Source organism: Erigeron canadensis, chromosome 5 (genome assembly GCF_010389155.1).
Source record: "Erigeron canadensis isolate Cc75 chromosome 5, C_canadensis_v1, whole genome shotgun sequence".
In the NCBI taxonomy this organism is placed as follows: Eukaryota; Viridiplantae; Streptophyta; class Magnoliopsida; order Asterales; family Asteraceae; genus Erigeron; species Erigeron canadensis.
The window spans coordinates 4,518,377-4,525,308 of record NC_057765.1 but is presented as its reverse complement, the minus strand read 5'-3'; positions in this window follow the sequence as shown (position 1 = coordinate 4,525,308).

Below are 6,932 nucleotides of genomic sequence, written 5' to 3'. Positions count from 1 at the left end.
CCATGACCAGCAGTTCCTTTGAGATATCTGATAATTCTTAGAACTGCATCCATGTGTTCTTCTTGAGGTTGGTGCATGAACTGACTTACCACTCCAACAGCATATGCAATATCTGGATGAGTATGAGCAAGATAAATCAGTTTTCCCACCATTCGCTGGTACCTGCTTTTATCAGCAAGTTTTCCATCTAACTTCATGAACAACTTCTGATTGATAACCATGGGAGTGTCTGCCGGTTTACAATCAACCATCCCTGTTTCTGCCAAACAATCTAGTATATATTTCTTCTGACAGATGAATATCCCTTGTTGTGATCTTAACACTTCAATACCAAGAAAATATCTCAGGTTCCCCAAGTCCTTCATTTCAAAATCTGCACACAAACTTTCTTTTAACTTTTCGATTTCATCTTTATCATTTCCAGTGATAATCATGTCATCCACATATATAATCAGACATGTTATGCGATCTCCTTTATGTCTAAGAAACAAAGTATGATCAGAATTACTTTGTTTATATCCATACTTTTTCACTGCAACTGTGAACCTGCCAAACCATGCTCTGGGAGATTGCTTCAATCCATACAAAGATCTTTTCAACTTACAGACTTCTCCATCTTTGAAATTCTGAGAAAATCCTGGCGGTGGATCCATATATACCTCTTCTTTTAACTCTCCGTGTAAGAAAGCATTTTTTACATCAAACTGATAAAGAGGTCATCCTTAATTTGCTGCTACTGTAAATAAAACCCTTATTGTATCCAACTTTGCAACTGGCGAAAAGGTTTCAGAGTAATCTATCACATATGTCTGAGTGTACCCTTTGGCAACTAATCGAGCTTTATATCTTTCTACTTCCCCATCTGGTCTGTATTTGATTGTATAGATCCACCGACATCCGACTGGATTCTTCCCGTGGAGTAGTGTGCACTTATCCCATGTTTCATTCTTCTCCAATGCTTCCATCTCAACCTTCATAGCATCCTTCCATTTAGCTATTTTTAATGCGTGCTCTGTATTTCATGGAATCTCTTCTGTATATAATTTTGCTGTGAAAGCCTTTGCTTCTTTAGAAAAATATCCTTCTGCTATGTTAGCCATTGGATACTTGGAGCTTCGGGAGACTCTTTCTGTAGAATATCTCTTTGCAGGTATTCCTCGAGTTGACCTGGGCGGTAAAACATACTTTTCTGGAACTGTATTTCCTTCTTCTACATTTTCCTGTATATTCATGTCTATAGAACCTGGCATATTTTGATCATCCGCATTTTCGGAATCCAAAGAAATAGCAGGTGAATCCACAGAATTACTTACCTCAGATATCAGGCTCGGGTTTATATTGTCGGTAGCACTTTGTAGAGAGGACTGTACTTGTTCTTCATCTTCATTAGGAGCTTTGTTCTGGGGCACTTCTGTTGACATATACTGTAACCAATTCAGTGTGTCACTTTGAACCTCCCCCTGACCACTGACTTGTGAAGAGTAGAAATATTTTGTTTCAAAAAAATCACAATCCATTGTGGTATACATTTGACGGGTTGTAGGATTATAACACCTATATCCCTTTTGGTTTACTCCATAGCCCAAGAAAACACACCTTTCAGTACACGGATCGAGTTTATTACGATTTGAACAAACACAGTACACCCAAAGACTTTGGGTGGAAGGATAAGGGTTTGTGGAGCTGTATGGTATTCAGTAAGTGTTTTCAAAGGGGTTTTCATGTCAAGGATTTTTGTAGGAAGTCGGTTAATGAGGTAAGTATCAGTAGCTAGAGCTTCAGGCCAAAAACTTTTAGGAATAGAAGATTCAATAAGTAATGCCCTAGTCATTTCCAATAATAGTCTGTTCTTCCGTTCAGCCACACCATTTTGTTTTGGGGTATAAGGACAGGTGGTTTGATGAATTATTCCTGTAGATTGAAAGAACTCACTCATTCTTGAGTTTATATATTCCCCACCATTATCTGATCTAACAATTTCGATAGATTTTTGAAATCGATTTTGAATCATATTATAAAAAACAACAAATCTATCATATACGTCAGCTTTGTTTTTCAAAAAATAAATCCAAGTCATCCTGGTGCAATCATCGATAAAAATCACATAATAACGGAAATTTTGTCCCCCAATAACTGGAGCAGGGCCCCACACATCTGAATTAACTAAAGAAAACGGAGTTTGAACTCTAGTATTATGAGGTTTATAGATTTGTCTATGACTTTTAGCCAAAATGCACGTTTCACATGAAATTGACTTATTTAAAGGAAAAATTTTAGGAAACAAAGCATGCAGATAACTAACTGATGGGTGTCCCAATCTTCTATGCCATAACCAAGCTTCTCTTTCTTTTGTTCCATGGGCTAGCATCACATTCCCAACTTGAGTAACTTCATCTACATAATACAGTCCATCTCTTTCAGTGTCACGCCCAATAATCTGTCCCGTCCTGATATCCTGTAAAAGACAAAAACTTGGATGCATGAGAACCGAGCAATTGAGTTCCTTTGTCACATGACTAATTGATAAAAGTTTATGTGACAAGGAGGGAACATAAAGAGAATTTGGTAACTTAATATTTTGAGACACTTTGACTGTTCCTCCATTTTTTACATCCAATTTTGCGTCATTTGCCACTTCAACATGAGTTTTTCTGGGTTTCGAAAATTCTGAAAAATCAGACAATTCGTAGGTCATCGTGTCTGTAGCCCCGCAATCAAAAATCCATGACCCATTCTTACCTTTTTTATGAACTAAATGGGCTGCTCCCTTTAAAAAGTTTTGATTTGATTTCGGCCCATTATTTCTAAGCCCATCACCACAAGCCCTATTATATCTATATCTATTATTCGTATATATATACTTATAAGGAAAGTTGGAAAAACATTTTATTTGGGAATTAGGGTAAATCAATCGGCCCCCCTTCTTCCCTTTTACCTGCCACCGAAAACCTTGCCCTCTCCTTCTCCACCTCCGGCCGCCGCTACTCCACCGAATCCGGTTTCTTTTTTCCGGTCATCATTGTCACTGGAGCTAGTATTGGTGGTAGGGGGTTTATCTTTTTCAGTTTTGGCATACCAATTGCCCTTCTTATTTTCTATCCACCACGCTGGGTAACCCACTTTGCGGAAGCATTGATCCTTGGTATGCCGTTTCATACCACACTCATCACAATGAAGCTTATCTTTGTCATCTTGGATAACCGATTTTGGTTTATAATCATAGCGGCGGTACCCTTTTGTGGCTAAACCCTTGCCTTCGGTTTCTCTGGCGATGAAGCCGGCGGCGATTCCCTGTGGTTCAGAAGAGGTTGCTCCCAGAATATTCTGGTGAGAGGCCTCTTTACGGACGGTTGCATAGGCTTCTTCAGCCGATGGAAGCGGGTCAATTCGAAGTATTTCATGTTTGATGGCATCAAACTTCCGATCTAAACCATGTAAAAATTGAAACAATTTATGTTCAGATCGGATGCGGGCATAAGCTTTGATATCTTCTGCACATTTCATCGGATTCGGATCTATCCGATCTATTTCTCCCCATACTCCTTGAAGGGAAATCCAGAAATCCTCCAACGATTTTTCCGATTGTTTAAGCTCGTTTGCTTTAACATGGAGGTTGAAGGTTTGAAGCTTATCTTTACCGCTACTGTAAGTGGTTACGAGGGCATCCCATAACTCTTTCGCGGTGGAGTATCCGGTAAGATTTCCGGCTAAAACTGGTTCAATGTTTTGAATGAGCCAAGAAAACACCTTCAGGTCTTCTTGTTCCTATATTTCATATTTTTCTGATGTGGTTTTTGTTGGTGGTGATTCGGTTAAATGATTCAATAAGGTTTTTGATTTTCCGCCTATAGCAACTTAAATCATTCGAGTCCATAGTGCGTAATTCTGGTTGTTTAACTTGAGATTGATTTGTAGGTTATCGGAAAGTTTCGGAATTTGAGGTTGTTGGTTAGTGTTATTTTGCAAGAAATCTGCTAATTGTAATGCCAAATCTGATCCAGAGCCGCCGGTAGCATCTGCCATGATGGCTTCGGTTTGGTTTTAGGTGATACAATGGTGAGACTACTAGGCAGATGATGAGATTATTGGTTCTGATGCCATGATAAGAAACATAAATTAAAAGATGATAATTGTATTGATTTTGTGATGATTTTGATTACATCGTCTGCCTCTATTTATACTATGACTTTGATACATAATTAAAGAAATAAAATCAGAGCTTTGATTTGTATCATGGAGCCGAAGTTGATATCTTCTTATTTTGGAAATGATGATTTGATCTGATCCAAAATCTTAATTCTAACACGTTCTTCGTATTATATTCCCCAAGTACAGTAAAATTAATTAAACTAAAAATGTCGTTGGAATATATACCAATGGAAATTGTGGCGAATATGGAAGTGTTTGATCGACACTTCCATATTTGTTTTCATTGCTTTTACAAAAAGAAACTTTGCCCGTTTAAAAACTCGAAAACCGGTTTTACTTCTTTGTTCTTCACTAATACCGATTTTTGTTCAAATACCGATATTTGTTTCTTAAAACCCAAAACAAATTAATTCATTTTTCAAAACTGATTACCTTTCAAAAAGAAAAGACACACTAGTTGCTTGAACAAACCTTCTTCAACACGTCCTACTTCATTCGTGGATGTGTATTGTGTTTCCCTCTGTCAAATGACTTGAACCTTGGCTGTGTTTGATGTTTTGGTAACATTTTTTTAACTGTTATTCGCCTGTCTTGAGTTTCAAAGAATAAAGAACCAGAAAGAGAAAAAGATTAAGAGATGTTTTTGTGAGTGAGAGAAAGTGAGTGTGAGGTTTGTAAATCTTGAGTGGTGTATACATCGAATATAGTGGTATTCTCGACTCACAGCCGGACGTTTTAGTGTTGTATTCTAACATAGATCTCGAGATATCAAAGCGTGTTGTCAGTGTGGTCTCCGCGTGCCAGGATGTTAACGTGTATAGGGTGTTCTGTTTGATAGAGTCACGCGTGTTCTCTAGTCTGTTTAGTTTCTCTAACTTTTTATTTATTTTTATTGTGTTGTCCAAGTGTGATTGGCTAATATTGATAATAAAAATATATTTGAGTGCTTTCTTAGCTGTCAACAATTCGTGAGTTGTGTGTTGGCTTCATAATTTAAATTTGTTTTTCACGTCAGTTTTTGTTTTAGAAGCATTGGACTTAAGTTTTAGTTGGGCTAATATTTGTTATTTGGACTAGTATTATCTGCTGGGCTTATATCTTTAATTCTGTTGGGCTAAAAGTTTGTTTTTGGTCAAGAATTAATTTGAGTCAGTATCTTTTGGGCTCAAATTTTATTCGGCTAATGTTTAAGATCTTGTGTTGAGTTGTGTTGGGCTATCAACAAATTTTTTATAACAAATCTTTATTTGGGCTGCAATTTGGTATTCTTAGTTTCAAGTTTCTTTATTAATTGGGCCGAAGCATCAAGTTGGGCTGAATTATTTGGGCTAGATAATATTAATTGTTTGGCCTAGATTTCTTTTAAACTAAGGCTGAATATTTGGACTGAATTTTAGTCAAGATGTCGACTCCTTCAGACATTTTCTCAGATGATCCCATTTTGAAAGAGTTATTTTCGAACATGACAACAGAACCTACTTGGGATCAAGAGTATCGTCATAAAAATAGGGTGTGCACATGTTATCAAACTACTTCCGTACAACCTCATACTTTTCCTTGTGCTATAAAGATTTATTCTACAAAATTTTATGCTTTTAACAAGTTTTATGGGATCAAGACTGAGAATGATAAACTTAAAGAAGAGAATGACAAAATCAAATTATCAAATGATCTTTTCAAGAAAGAGAATGACAAACTCGAAGAAGATTTAGACAAACTCAAATTATCGAATAATCTCAGTCTGGAAAGCATTGAATATCTTGAAAAGGAAAATGATCATTGGTATTCAAAGGTTTGGAGTTTAACAAACAAATTGGAAGATTCTGACACAAAGCTCAAAGAAAGCATCTCATCTTTGGAATCTAGTCTTGCAGAAAATACCACTCTTGTTTCAAAAATATAATCTCTTGAAGACAAGCTTGCAAAACTTCTGAAACAGTCAAGTGAATCTTCTGTTCCAAAGATCGAGAAACCCCAAAGCTCTCTGAAACCAACACCATCCAAACCAAAAGTCAATATTCCAAAACTCCTTGAAAGAAAATTTTCTCAATTCACCAATTATTCCTTGCAAAAGGATAGAAGGTATTCTCCGAAACCAAATTTTGATGGAATCAAGACTCCTATATCTTTCGTTTCATTTGAAGATAATTCACTGTTTATCTCCCGAGCAAAATCTTATTTGATAAAGTCAAAATGGAAACCTATTCACAATCCCAAGTCATCTAAGTCAAAGTCATTCAAATATTCGTTTTCGAAGCTGTTTGACCTTGCACCAAAACCAGTGCAAAAAGTGAATGACTTTGTTTCACCACTGCTTCCACGAAAACTCTTCTCATATTCAATTCCGAGTTTTCATCCTCCATGGAATGCATATTCTATTCGTCGAATCGATGAAACTTTTCTCTGGACTGTCAAGACAAAAACCGTTGGGCCGAAAGTCAAATGGGTCCCAAAGGTTGTTTGTATGTGATTCGATGAAAATGGCTTATACATAAATCAATGTATAACCCGAGCTGCAGCTATTTATGTAAGACATCAACTTCATAATCAACCTATCCTTGTTTTCGACTTATCATTACACATGATGAACATGTTAGTCACACATTCATCATGAGGGGGGAGAAAAACCATATAAAGTCGAAAAAGCTTAACTGAATGCTTATCTAAGGGGGAGCAAGAACATTACCCTCAAGTGAAACCCCCACAAAAGTTTGTTTGATCGCATATACTTTTGGGTGGTATAATACCAAGCTTGTTATTGCCAATGTGGTGGGTTAGCCACT